Here is a 15,057-nt window from a genome sequence, read left to right as displayed (position 1 = left end):
CAAAGGCTGTTTAACAATCTTTTCTTTTCTTTTTGTGGGTGGGAGAAGGTACAACCAAGGAACCAGTAGGCTGCTCCATGGTTAAGCCGAAAAAAGTGCCTGATTCCCGGGAAAGTTAAACAGCAATTGTAGGTAAAACAGTTAAAGTATAAAAAAGTAACACTTCTAAAAAAACACAGTATAATGCATTTTAAACAGTTATCCCTGCCCCCAAAAGTTAAATAACACATTTTCTCCACATAAAATGCAGTTTTAAATTTTTTAACGTTTTACTGCAAAATTAAAAAAATAACGCTCCTGTTTAGAAGTGAACAAAAGTCACATGACATTCAGTTGTTGTGACTTTCGGCTTTTCCCGGTTAGGGGTCACCACAGCGGAACTCTGGTCCGCTAATGATTGGCAGTTGATTTTTATGTACCGAGTTGCCAGCCCTGATGCACAACTTTCAACGAAGGTACGCCCATTTACGCATGTCTCCACGCAGAAGACGCTCTGAGAGTCGAACCGGACAGTGTCTTACATGAACAGGATTCCAATATACATCAGGCAGAGCCCCTCCCTAACACCCTTCATGAGAAACCTTGACGGGTGGATGGGAAATAGAAAATTTACCCCGGGGATTACTGCAGTGACTCTGCTGGACAGTGGTGCAGGGAACTAATGGCTCTGCTGGACAGAGGCACGGGGAACTAATCTAAGGGGGTGGCGAAAGCCAACACATTCTGGCTAGGCTTATAAATGTCCTTGGGGAGATAGCCTAGTACTTACCTATGAACCTATATATATTTTACAGAAAATGCAAATTTTCTATCATAAAAATAAAGTGCAAGGTTTTCTCCCTGAGGGAAACTTATCTGCCCATCAATGGAATGCATCATTAGCTGACCGTCAATCCTTAAAAGCCTAAAGAGGATAGCGCTCTTCGGCAGCAGGAATGCTCCAAAGGGCTTGGCACCCAAGCTTGAGTTCACTGAAGCTTTGGGTACTTGGAAGATGGCCTGAAGTTTGGAAGCTGGCCAGCCACTATGTCCTTGACAGGACATTATCCATACAGCTTAGGCTACTGCAGCAGTGATCAACTGAAGAACATCTGGAATTCCCAAACTTGACCTATATCCTGAAGAATATTATGACTGAGAGGGCTGACTGCTCTGAATCTAACCAGTGACAGTTGGGACACTGCAGTCAATCCAGCCTAAGTCTGTTGTAGTACTTATTGTTAACAGGATATGCATTTTAGAAGGTGTACTTATCACTTTCATTTATTATCTCATTATAATTAAATCTTTATACTTACACACAAGACTAGTCAATGTAAAACCAGGAAAAATACATCTAGATCCTTATTTCAGGTGACTTCTATATGCAAAGCACATTTGTTGAGGGCAGAGCTAGGTATATGGCAACAAGTAAAATGTAGCAAACTTCAGCTATCCATGGCAACCCTTCTGTTAAACAGTCATTACAAAGTAACAAGACTTTGGGAATAATTGTAAATCCTTCTCAATTATTTAAACTTTCCATGACAAAAGGTTAGCTTTCTCACCACAGCCTTCTAGTTCTCAAACTATTTACAAGCATTTTTCAGCAACCTCAGCATACGAATTAGGTGCACAGTAATGAAGATGTTTGCTATTTACTGCTGTTTAAAATGTTGGACAACATACTATGAGGGCTCTAATATTCACCCCCCTCAAAGTTATACTTTGAAGTAGCTCCCAGAGTATTAGCTGATTTAAAAATTGCACATCTCAAGTCAATGTGAAATAAGTTGACAATAATAAACACATTTTTGCTTCATCTATCCCAGAAAATCTCAGACTTATCAAGTTAAGTACACAACATTGCACATAACAAAATTAAAGCAACAGTACTTACATTACAGTCTTGGGGTTCTGCAGCATACAAGCTTTTGGTCCAAACTTTGTTACTGGGCAGGGTCCATGAAGAGACTGTGTCCTTCTGAAAATTGTAAACACATATATTAGTTATTTCAACAGCCTATGCCAATCAACAAACTTTGTGCTACGTGTTGCTATACACACTTACTAATTCTGGCTAAAAATACATTTTATCCTATCAGTAGCCCTGACATTATACCCAGAAGATTATCCTCAAACTTCCTTTTTTTTTTTCTCTGCAGTACAGAAAGTACAGTTGTGTACACTTACCATAAATGTAGATGTTCAAGTGTATTCCCTGTTACAGTCATTACATTTGGGTAATCTGCTGGCTGTTTGCCCTAAGTCGGCCTGAATATCAAAGTCTTGGGTCCTATGTCAGTTGCTGTCTCCTCTGCCATAACGTCAGGTGTATAAAACATGCAAATGAAACGCAAGAGGCCAGCATAAGCAGTCAAAATCCTTTTATTACTAAAAAATAAGCTAATCACACTGAAGAAGGCTGTTAAGCCGAAACCGGTTTGTTATTTTCATTGCAGGACATTTTTGTTCTGTAATTTATATATATTTTTTTAGTAATAAAAGGATTTTGACTGCTTATGCTGGTCTCTTGCGTTACATTGGTTTGGCCGAGCATACCATACTTGCGAGGAGTGCTGTTTGTTCAATTCGTATAAAACATACAGCCAACACCATTTTCTTCAGTTTTTCTTGCCCCAGATGTCAGGTGCCCCCCAAATGGGGAGCAAAAATATATAAATATATCTATATATATAAATGCAATTGTAACAACATAAACTTTACCTTCAGCTAAAAGCAAATACACCACAAAGGCTGTAGAATATAGTGAAGGAAAGAGAAGTTCTAGAAAAAAGGGGGATGGCGGGTGGGTAACCAGGACTGCAACAGTGAATACACTCGAACATCTACATTTATGGTAGGTGTACACAACTGTACTATGTTCTTCGTGTTTCACTTTTTCAGTCATTACATTTGGGTAGAATCCCAAAGCTATGGATGGGAGGCTGGAACTAAATAGCATTAGGAGCGGCTATAAGGCCCTGCACAACTACAGTGGAAAAGCCTACCCTGGACTTAGAGAAGAGAGGCAAATGATAATGCTTTGTAAAAGTATGAACAGAGCTCCAAGTAGCAGCTTCTAGAATGTCTTTGGTTGGCACCATTCTGAGAAAAGCTGCTGAGGTAGATGCAGCCCTGGTGGAATGTGACCCGATACCCTTGGGCAACGGTTTACCATGATGCAAGTAGGAGAAACGAATGCAGTGGCTTATCCATTTTGAAATATTCTGCTTTGAAATAGCCTTCCCCTCTGATCCTGCAGTGAATGCCACCAGTAGCTCCTCAGACTTTCGTAGAGATTTGGTCCTGTTTAAGTAAAATCTTAGTTGTCTGTGTATGTCCAAGGAATGCAGAATCCGTTCCCCCTTGTTCTGCGGATTTGGGTAAAAAGTTGGCAGGTGAATAGTTTGGTTAAGTGCCACACTGGATACCACCTTAGGCATAAAGGAAGGATTAGTCCAGATGGACACCCTGTCCAGGTAAAATGTAATAAAAAGCTCCACAGCCATGAGGGCCTATAGTTCTGAAACCCTTCTTGTTGAAGTGATTGCCAGAAGGAAGGCTGTTTTCCAAGATAAAAACTTTACATCCACAGTAGCTGCTGGTTCAAATGGAGGCAGGGTGAGCTTTTCCAATACAAAATTGAGGTCCCATGCAGTTGTTGGTGATGATCTGGGAGGCCTTAAATTTTTAGCCCCTCTAAGATACTGTTTTAGCAGAGGATGAGAAAAGAGAGGAGGCTCTGTGTTGTAATGAGCCGAGATGGCAGAGGCATGGATTTTTATTGACGAAAAAGATAGGCCCTTGTCAAGCATCTCAGTCAAGTATTGTAAAATCTGAGGAATATTTGGCTTTGCTGTGTCCATTATTTATCAGCATAAGATTTTCTAATACTAGGCCTTCTGGCTTCCAAAATGACATCCATCACAGATTTACTGAGAGGTGTTGTTTGAATAATTACATGCTGCCAGGTTCAGAGTTTGGAGCTGATTGTGCAGAATTTGATTGCTCTGCTGAGACAGTAGATGAGGTATTTGAGGCAAGTACCAAGGAGGGAGTGGAGACATATTCCTTAGAACTGGGTACCAGTGCTGGCGAGGCCAGTCCGGGGCAATTAGGATCATTTTTGGTTTTTCCTGTCTGACCTTTAGTAAGACCTATGGAAGAAGAGGCAGAGGAGGAAAGGTGTAGACTGATGGGTTTTCCAACTGAAGGATAGGGCATCTGTTTTCCATGCTTGTCTGTGATAAGTCCGTGTGCAGAATTTGTCCAGTTGATAATTTTGGGGAGAGGCAAATAGATCTATGTCCGGACTCCCCCATTTCTCTGTTATCATGCTGAAGACTTGTGGATCCAGTTTCCACTCATGAGGTCCATAAGATTTCTGCTTAGGTCGTCTGCCAGAGTATTTTGTTTTCCTGGCAGGAATTGAGCTTGAAGATGTACTTGGTAAGTCAAGGCTGTGTCCCACAATGCCATGGCTAGTCTGCAAAGGGGGTAGGAATGTGTACCCCCCTGCTTGTTTATGTACCACATAACCGTGGTGTTGTCCGTCTTTATCAGTAGTTGTCCTGGATGAACAGCTAACATCTCTTTCTGGCTGATATGCAGATGCATTTGTTTTGAGCTCCATATGCCGTGAATGCATCTCCCCACCAGGTGAGCCCCCCAAGCATAGTCTGATGCGTCTGTAGTTAGGGTTTGGGTGGCAGGGGGTAGAGTGAAAGACCGTCCCATGTTCTGGTGACATGTCTCTGCCCACCAAAGAAACTCCTGTTGCAGGCAGGGAATGAGAGGAATCATTGTTTCCAGACTGTGACAATGTTGACTCCATAAACTTTTTAGATACCACTGTAGTTTCCTCATATGCAGTCTTGCATATGAAATTAGTAGGATGCAGGATGCCATGAACCCCAAAGCCTGCAGAATTTGTCTTGCAGATAACTGGTTTTTGTTGCCATCTGTTTGAAATAAATAGTCAGTTGCCTTTGCTTGTCTGGCGTAAGGTAAGCCATCTGGGCAGTTGTATTCAAGCTTGCACCTAGGAATGTAATCTTTTGAGAAGGTACCAGTTGTGATTTCTTTTCGTTTATTGTGTACCCTAGGCATGTTAGAAGCCTTTTTTACAAATGCCAGATGTTGAAGAAGAATGTCCTTGTTTTCTGCTTGAATGAGGCAGTCGTCCAAGTAAGGACAGATTTGTATGCTTCTTTGTCTGCAAAATGCAATTCCTTATTGGGATATGCAGGTATGCCTCTTTTAGGTATAGAGTCACTAACCAGGCGTTCTTGCCCAGCATGGGCAGAAGCTGTTGCAAAGTCAGCATTTTGAATTTTGGTATGTCCAAGAATGTGTTCAAAATCGATAAATCCAATATTGGGCACCAGGCATGGTCTTTTCTGGGTACCAGGAACAGTCTTGAATAAAACCCTTGTCCTTTTTCCTGTTCTGGTACTGGCTGAATAGCCCCCATATCCATGAGGGATGTAACTTCTTTCTGTGCCTCTGCCCACTGATTTTTTGGTAGATCTGGCCAACCGTTTGGAATTGGCAAGGTATGGAAATGAAATCTGTATCCCTGGGATACTATGTTTAATACCCACTTGTTCTGGGTTATTAACTGCCAATTTTGAGCATGAAGTGCTAATTTTCCCCCTAAGTGCTTGGTGATGGCAGAGGAAAGTAATTGAGACTGTTAAATGTAGGATTGGGCTTTACTTCCACCAGATTTGGAGGTAGAAGTACTCCACTGCTTTGACCTGTAAGAACCCTGTGATTGGTATCTAGAGCCTTTTGAGCACCTGGACTTGCCCCGTGAGGCTGTTGGACACAGGAAAGGACCAATTTTTTGTAGGCCAGTGTCTACTGAATCTGGGTGGCTGCACTTGTAAGAAATATTTTACAGTTTGCATAGATTTAGCTTTGTCTTCCATTTTCTTTAAAACCTCTTCTGCCTTATTACCAAACAGAGTATCATGCTGTAAAGGTGCATCCAACAATTTAGCTTTAACATGATCAGGCAGATTTTGCTCCTTGAGCCAGGCATGCCTTCTAATCACAGATTCAGTAACTGCAGCCCTGCAAGAGGCCTCCAAGGAATCAAAGCTACATTGCAAAGTATGCTTTCCAACCTGTTCTGCTGCATGCAATAATTCCTGTAATTCTTTATTCTCCACACATTCAGAAATCAACATAATTTTCTATTTCAATAATCCCATAACATGCTGTTGAAATTTAAGCATATGAAACTGGCAGTTAAAGGCCCTAATTGCCAAGGTTGCAGACGTATAAACTTTCTTTCCCCATCTGTCCAGCACCCTGGAATCTCTATCAGAGGGGGTAGGATTCTTAGCTGTTGAGGCCTTTACACCTTCGGGACCCTATGAGATAGTTTCAGGGTCAGCTGCTGGATTTTTGAATAAAAATTTGTGGGAGTCAGGAACCCTGTAATATCTGTCTGGCTTACTAGGAGCCGGAGGTAGGGAATCAGGAGTCATGCTTGATTCCGAAAATACATCATCAACAATGTCTAATACAGGAGGTATAGCCAAAGGCCTATGCTGAGGAAGAAGGAAATCCCTAAGCCTCTTTTCTGATTCTGAGAAATCTTGACTCTCCCAATGAAAAGGTTCCCTTAAAGTATGCAAGGTTTCTCCAAAAGTATAATCTTCAGGAGGAGGAGCAGATGGGATGGATTCCTCTGCATTTGAATCCTTATAGGGTGGTATAGAAAATTCCTGATAAGAAGAGGAATCAGAAGAAATAGAAACCTGATCTGAAGATTCATAATCAGTGTCTTGCCTAGGCCTCTTATCGGGAAGGGGGGTTGGGAACCCCTGATCGGGGGGGGTTGGGAACCCCAGATCAAGGTAATCAAGTCTTCAGCCATTTTAATCATCTGTTTCTTAGGCATAGAGGCCTGAGCATGTGGCTCATGCGTCTGTTTTTTAGCCTTAGAAGTTGCTTTTGTCTTTGTTTTTGAAGCTGGCGTCGGTTTTATATAGAAATGTTGAGGCCTGAAAGCACCCTCAGAAGCCGGTGCCTGCTCAGCAGCTCCGGACCCCATCTGAGGGAGGGACATCTGCAGGTACAATACTTTGAGAATCTTGCGGCATGCCGGACACCACACGGGTCTCAGTAGAGGCCTGTAACTTGAAAATAGTGGGTTATCAGGAGCTGCAAAAGCGCCTCACTGAGTACCGGTGACTGGCTTAGGAGAAGCTTAATCGTCAATTTTGGACCTCAACGGTCTGTCTCTGTCCTTTTCTTTGCGTTTTTTGTGAACTCCAGTAGTCGGATTGCTATCCGATGACATTTCAGGGTAATTAAATCTGTTTCCAAAATATTTTAAAGCAAAGATATACCGATGCTTAATAGTGTGTTGGTTAAATCTAGCACAAAACCGACAGCAAGGCACGTTATGATCTGGGCCTAGGCAAGGAATACAATACAGTGAAAATCCTTATGAGATATTTGCTTCCCACAAGTAATGCAATTATTAACTTTTACTGACATCGGTAAGAAGCAAGAAAAGGTTTCCCCAACGGGGTACTTAGCTGTAATGGAAGCCTTCGGTTCTGAAACTCAAATGCGAAAATTTCAGGAGTCGGCCGACCTGCACTTGCGAACTGCTTCTGTTTTGGGCACCTCGTGGCAAGAAAGACTGAAGAAAATGGCGTCGGCTGCATGTTTTATACCCCTGACGACATGACATCATGGAAGAGGAGACAGCAACCGAAGCAGGACCCAAGACATTGATATTCAGGCCGACTGAGGGCAACCTGCCAGAAGATTACCCAAATGTAATGACTGCAACAGTGAAACACGAAGAATATCCCCTGCATCTTGTTAATTGAGCTATATCAGCTAACAACTGATCGCTCTCTGTATCAATTGTCCTGAGAGTGGGAGGGTCACTGTAGTACAATCTATTGCTAAATCTCTCCTCACTTTAGCCTCCACTTCCACTCAAGCCACCATCTTCCTTCACAGTGCAGACATGTGTCTTTGGTAGTGGGTTGTATTTGCATTGATATCATCCAAGTCAGATAAGCTTTACTTACATTGAGCTTGTGTCATTTAACAAGTATGTATGCATGTAATTTCAATTGCTACTGTTACAGTACATATAATTCTCTTTTGGGGTACAGGTTAATCCAATGAATGTTTACTAAGTAATGGTGTTACATTGCATTTATCAGTGTAGTACTATGTTCTGATAATTTGCAATATACAACTCTATACACTCTATACACTCTGTATTACTGTGGCTTCTCTACCAGTATACCTCCTGCTAAACCTGTTTTTACTTTACATTCATAAACTTTCTTATTATCTCTCTACTCTTACAATATCCCTTATTCTCTTAGTATATCTTACCATGATCCTTCCTCCATCTTTAGGAATAAGTATTACCTTCCATATATTACAGTTTAGTAGAGATTTTGCTTTTCTTTCAGAGCGTGTGGTCACTTCATCCACTCGTGGCTCTGATATTGCAGGAGCTCTGCCACAAGGCCCAACTCTCAAGCATTTTCACTGAGAATATTGTCACTGTGAATGCAAGCAAGTTTAACATGAACAGTCTTGCTATGTATTAACTGTAACTGGTCAAACACATGTCTGCCTTGTGTTGGAAAGTGGCTGAGACATTTCCCCCAAAGCAGTAGTCCATGTATTCTAAGGGCCACTTAGTAAGCAGTTCACTGTCCTTTCTCATAACCAATAACCAGTAGATTACAATGTATATGCCATTTACTTAGTGTCCCTAGATTTCTGGGTTCTGTATTCAGTAAAGGAAAGAAAACCTGTTCTACTTTGTGCCTTCTTGTTAATTGCCCTGTATCAGTGATTAACTAATGCCAAGTAATATTGACCTAAGGCTGGGATGTCTGCATCACACCCTGCCCTACCCCCAATTCTCACCCACTCTTCTCACTCTACCATTAACCCCCCACACACACACACACACACACACACACACACACACACACACACACACACACACACACACACACACACACACACTTCACCTGTGACAACCATTCCCTAACTCTCTCCAAACACTCCTAACATAGAAACACTCCTGTTTCTATTTTCCTATTTCCTAAATTCCATCTAAAATTTAGCATTATTTCCAACAACCTTTCTCCCTCCCATACTGCTTTGCAGTATATCCATTCATGCTCAGACTCCTCCCCAACAGTATCATCATTATTCTACATTTCAACTTTTAGTTTCCCCAAATAAATCCTAACTGCTTCCTGCCTTAACTATATCCTCATACTCTGTCCTTTCAAACCCCTTTATTTCTTACATTTCAAAAACATAAGAGAAGATACCAGGACAACCTAACTCTCTTTCTTCATAGAAAATTCTTCCTTCCTACCTTCTGCCAGCTTTCAGACTCCACCAGCACTAAACATCCTACAGCCCTGCAACATCTTGCTTCCTTCTCAATTCCTACTTCCCCACTACCTGCAAACAATAAAATAGGGGTCCCTTTACTTAATCATGCTACTCTACTGGGTATACTTTATTTTTCTCCTCTTACCAACCCATCCTACTGTGACTCAATAATAGTTCTCAACATCTCACCAACTCTGTTCCAACTACCTATCCATATTTTCTGCCAAAACTATCCAAACATTGCACTAAACCTATTTAATGACAACCCTCACCTTTATCCCAAATACAGATTAACTCCATTTCAACTCATATAAAAAATTAAGTTGAAAAATACTCTGCAAAAAGCAAGAATCAGTAACTCATTAATATACTAAAATCACCCTAGATGAAGACAATCACGCTAATCCTGGCCCCACCTATGGCAGCCATCAAGACAACTCCCTTCCACACATTACCATAACCCCACAATGGTGTATCCCCCACTCTGGTAATCTAGCTTTTCTATCATAAATATTAGAAACATAAGAAATAAAACTACAAAACTACATGCCTGGATTACCCAACACATGCATGATATTCTTGATATAACTGAAACGTGGCTTAAATCCAACATAAACAACCCTGAAATTAAATTCCTTTGCTATAACATAATTTATAATGATCATATAAAGAGGAAAGGTGATGGCACTGCTCTAATATTTCCATATACAAGAAACCAATACCAAAACTAAATTCAGCAGAGCTTCTTATTACTTTCTTGAAAATAAATAAATATTGAAGTCATCTAAACTATGCATCTGTGTTGTCCATTTTCATTCTTCCTCAACTAATGGGTTCGGATCTGATCCTCAGATCCAGGTCAGCCACTTTTTTGCAGTCTGGGCTCTAACTCTCGAGCTCCTCCCTTTACCCATGATGCCCTAATGACTGCTTTACCTTAGATCAAGTTTGCTGCCTTTAAGCTACATTTGAAAAAAGTAGCATAACCATAATACTGACAGAAAAAGATGCAACAGAACAGAACACGGGCTCAAACAGCAACAATGGTTCCTGAAAAACTCCATCAGGCCATTCCCAAAGACAAGGAAGGGGGGAAGGTGGGAGGAAAGTTGAGGAAGAATAAAAATGGACAACACAGATGGAGAGTTATGGTAGGTACATAACTTAAATATCTGATGTTGTCATTTTCATTCATTCATCAACGAATGGGACAGAGTCCCCAGCTACAGCAACCTTGGGTGGCCCTCATGGAAGGATGTTCCAGAGTACTGCAGAGCCAACTGCAGCTCTATTCCTGGAGATGATATCCAATTTATACTGAGACACAAAGGTATGAGTTCTGCACCAAGTGGCAGCTGCACAAATATCATCAATGGAAGCTCTGGACCAAAAAGCAGATGATGTAGCGATTGACCTAGCTGAATGAGCTTTTGGTTGTCTTGGCATGGTCAAACCTTTTAAGGAGTTGTTGTTGTTTGTCTTTCGGCTTTTCCCGGTAGTACACATGAGAAATACAATCAGTTATCCATCTGGCTTTTGTAGTTTTAAAGAGACAGTTTACCAAAGTTCCCACACCCCTCAACCACAAGTTAAGAAAATTTACCCCACCTTCAACTACTTACTTAATATAATTAATTACAAGGTCACTGCACACTGATGAAGGGAAAATTTCTCTCAATGGCTCAGAGTTAGACTGCGTTTTCACACTAGCAACATTCATAGGGGGTGTGCAATTTCCATTTCTGAGCTAAATACCAGCATGCCCTGCCCCATTCATTTAAATGGTATTTCATAATGTACACAGACACACCCATGTTTACCCAGCAATTCCAATATTCCTAAATGCCACCACATGTGAGAATCAAATGCAAATGTATCTTATCCATGCTGTGCTGCACAGATAATTCCTGTGGTATTTACTAAACTGATCAATGCACTGCTAGATTTGGCAGTCAGTTATGGTCATAAATTACATAAATGATAATATGCATTATTACCATACTCTTTGATAAGACTATGTTATATCAGTCTCACGCTTCACGCACATAAGTGACAGCTTTGTCCTTTTCAACTGGTAACCCATTATTCCCATATTCAGTATAACAGTAATATTTACTATATTTAGCTGTGCTACATATGCATACACTCCTATCAGGAAGAACCACAAATCTTAGTGAAACAAGCCAGCCGAGAGGCCACAGGTCATGGTCACATAGTGGCATTCCAACCCTACTGTAGGAGGAACCTGTCCAAGACACAGAGTACCCACGTCATTTCAAGACCCCTATCTCCACCTCCTGTGACATGCCCCCCATCCACTTGGCTTTGATAGACATGTAGCAATGCATCCCTAGTCACTGTGCACATAACAATGTCTGTGACCCACACCACCTCCTCTGCTGTTGGGGTGGGTGAAAATGTGTGATGTACAGCATGGCTCAACCACTCACTGAGCAGTATAGTCTAATATTAACACTGTATGCATCACATTAGTTGCATGGAACACCATAATGTCCCTGTGTACTCATCAGGATCCATAGGTCTGATGTAGATGCCACTGCTCTCTGCTTGCTCTGGAATATACAGTGCCAGTTGCTGGTTGCTGTTCTACCACACTCTTTTCAGATAAGGATGTCGATCCATGTTCCTTGCTGGCCATATGAGTGCATGGTCTAACCTAAATGTCCCTTGTCCATTTTCTCAGCAGTATATTATGTAGCATGCAACATGCTAAGAAAATCCTGCAAGCTGCTGAAGAGTCATACTGGAGTGCCTCCCCTCCAAAAAAAAGTAAATACATACATGTCAAAGCAGAGGAAACGGGCACTGAGGAAAAAAGTACGCACTATGACATTTCTAGTTTGTGCAATTGCGATTATATTCTGGAGTTCAGCCATGCCTTGTGTGTCCTAATGGATGTCATAAGTCAGTACACCAAGAGGTATTATTATCCAGTGTCACCTGCAACACAGTATCAATATGTGGTGGAAGGGCTGATACATTTATGCACACTACAATGGTAGCAATACACATTATCAAAAAATGCAAGTGAGTGAGGGAAAGCTAAACCTGTAACTTCACATAAAACCCGAATCACTTAATAATACTCTTTAAAAAAACAAAAAAAAAACATACGCAGCATTAAATACAATACAGATAAGCACTTTCATCCTGTTGATTTACCAAGAATTCATCAGATAAATTTTTTACACATACAAGTGCAATTTAAATACAAAATATGATAAATTATGTGATTTAAAAATACAAATCCACTCCTGAAAAATTTAAAGTGATCACTTTAAAACAATCTTTTTACTGCCCCATTTTAAAAACATATACACTAAAAACTGAATCAAGACAAATTCAAATATATTAAATAAAACTTAAAACATATCTTTAACCTCAACGCTACCTTTTAACACACTAGAGATCAAGGTCAGTTCCTTAAGTCCTGGCCAATGATAGGCATTCAGAAATAACTGCCAGAAAAGTTTTCTTACTTCCAAAAGAAGATGCCACATACCACAGCTCTTGGATTACTAAGCAATTGTTTCAACACTATAAGCTTAATGTAATGTTCTTTATAATCTACAATATGCTTTGCCAAGGCATTTCTTAGTTTTTGTGAACAGATGTCATACAAATGAATGTTCACACATTCATTCTTTTAACATCCTTTCAGTCTTCCCTATACAAAAATAATCTTGGCATAATGCAATATAAACTATTCCACTGCTCCAACAATCAAATTTACCTTTTATTGTGTGAGATTTCCCTCTAATAGCAAAAGAATGCCCAGTATGTATCTATTTGCAAAGTTTACATCTACCACAGTTACTCATTCTCTTTATTTCATTCTTCCTTTCCATTTTCGTTGTAGCTCCTTCTAAAATGCTTTTAAGATTTCTTTCTTTCCAAAACACAATTTTTGGTTTACTTGGAACCACCCCTTGTAAATCTGAACTTTCTTTTAATAACGACCAGTTTTTATTTAGGATCCACCAGACATAGTCACTATCCATATTGAAATTTGTGATGAATTAAGTTGGATATAAACTAGAATTCTCTAGGCAATTCTGGGGGAAGTCCAGACTGTTACTATGGTTAGTTCCTCCCAATACGGGGTTAAAGATCTTCCTGTTCCTTTTTGTAATCACTTCGTTTTTAAGCTCAGCTACTAAAATTGGTGGATAACCCCCCCCGATAAACATTGTTTCCAATAGGTTACATTCCTCCATAAAGTCTTGATTGTAAGTGACCATTCTCTCAGCCCTGATGAACTGCCCTTTTACCACTGATCTCTCTTAAGTAAAAGGTTGGGCACTTGAGAAATGTTAAAAAAAAAAAAAAAAAAAAGAGTTTGAATAAGTGGCTTTTTGGGGGATCTTAGACGTGTAACAACAATTATTGGTATCCTTTTTGAGCAAAACATCCAAATAAATCTTAACCATACTTTTTTTGTAAATTAAATTGAAAAAGTCTGTGCATCTATTCTGAGTGAAATTTACAAGATTCCTTCATGCATGTGTAAGTTGTTGGCTGTTTTTTTTTTCATTGCTGACTACATTTACAAGGAGATAAGCTGTCTGCAGGTGCACATGGTTAATCTTTTTTTTAAAACACCTTTATTAAGTTATCACTTACGACACATACAAACAGAAAGAAAACAAAACATTTTAACATTCTTCCATTTAACTACAATGCACATCACATATATTTTTTTTGCTGCTATCACCAGTCCAACGTTACAAAAAAAATACTGAATTCATGTCTTCCCTTAATCCTCACACCTCCTCCTGAACATTATTCTACATGTATTGTTCCCACAGTTTCCATTTATTTCTATGTTTTGCTCCTTACCTTTTCTAAAGATCCCCTTTTCGGTTCTTTTACAATATTTAATACTTCAAATACAGTTGGTGTAGATGTTTGATTTCCATTTTCTTGTAATTGCTTTTTTGGCAGCCAACAGAATTAAAACTTAATAAGGCCTTTCTACGCAACTCAGATCCAACTCAAAAGAATCATTTTCTTTCTTACAGCCATTTGCTCACCCAATATTTTTGATAGGGTACAATGCAGGGAATTTTTAAAATCTGCCAACTCATTCTACTCCCAGAACATTATGTTCTCGGTTACCTCTTTCTTCTCCATCACACTTCAAATAATTTTTCCTAGGGTAGACAGCAAATGTTCGAAGTCTGCTTGGGATATAAAAATACCTATGAAAACACTTCCAATGACCGTAAATCTTCTGGACTTGGTAGCATACTTTGGGGCTATACATGTCTTCACATTGTTTACTTGCAAATTGCTTTTCCAGTCTCTCTTTATAATATTTTCTAATATTCTCTGATTGATTCTTATAGTGACCATGCAATATTGTATGTGTCATACTAATTATTCCTTTTTAACAGCTCCATCTGTTCTCAATATATTTAAAAACTCTACCAGAGCAGGTCTTTCACTTAAAATCCCCCTATCCTTTTTTCTATTCTGTACTGTGAGATTAAGCCATGGTTGGGAAGGCAGTCTCTAGCCTGCAATCCAAATGTATTATTGGCCTCAACCCACTCTATTACCTTTCCTGCTTGAGTTATTTGTTCCCAACATCCTGGTTCCTTAGCCAGGTTTCTCCAGTAAACACCAGCCTTCTCTTGCCTACTT

General features: G+C 39.9%; 1 long non-coding RNA gene across 1 annotated transcript in view; it reads right to left on the bottom strand.

Annotated features, from left to right (window-relative positions):
* Positions 1-1,851: 1,851 nt before the first annotated feature.
* The window catches only part of LOC122805373, a 422,769-nt gene continuing 409,563 nt past the window's right edge, over positions 1,852-15,057 (bottom strand). Inside the window, exon 3 of the long non-coding RNA XR_006365361.1 lies at positions 1,852-1,963. This is a non-coding gene — a long non-coding RNA (uncharacterized LOC122805373). The remainder of the gene's footprint in view (positions 1,964-15,057) is intronic.

Source organism: Protopterus annectens, chromosome 6.part1 (assembly GCF_019279795.1).
Source record: "Protopterus annectens isolate FY-2018-M chromosome 6.part1, PAN1.0, whole genome shotgun sequence".
Lineage (NCBI taxonomy): Eukaryota > Metazoa > Chordata > Ceratodontiformes > Protopteridae > Protopterus > Protopterus annectens.
This window is presented reverse-complemented; position numbering and strand designations above follow the sequence as displayed.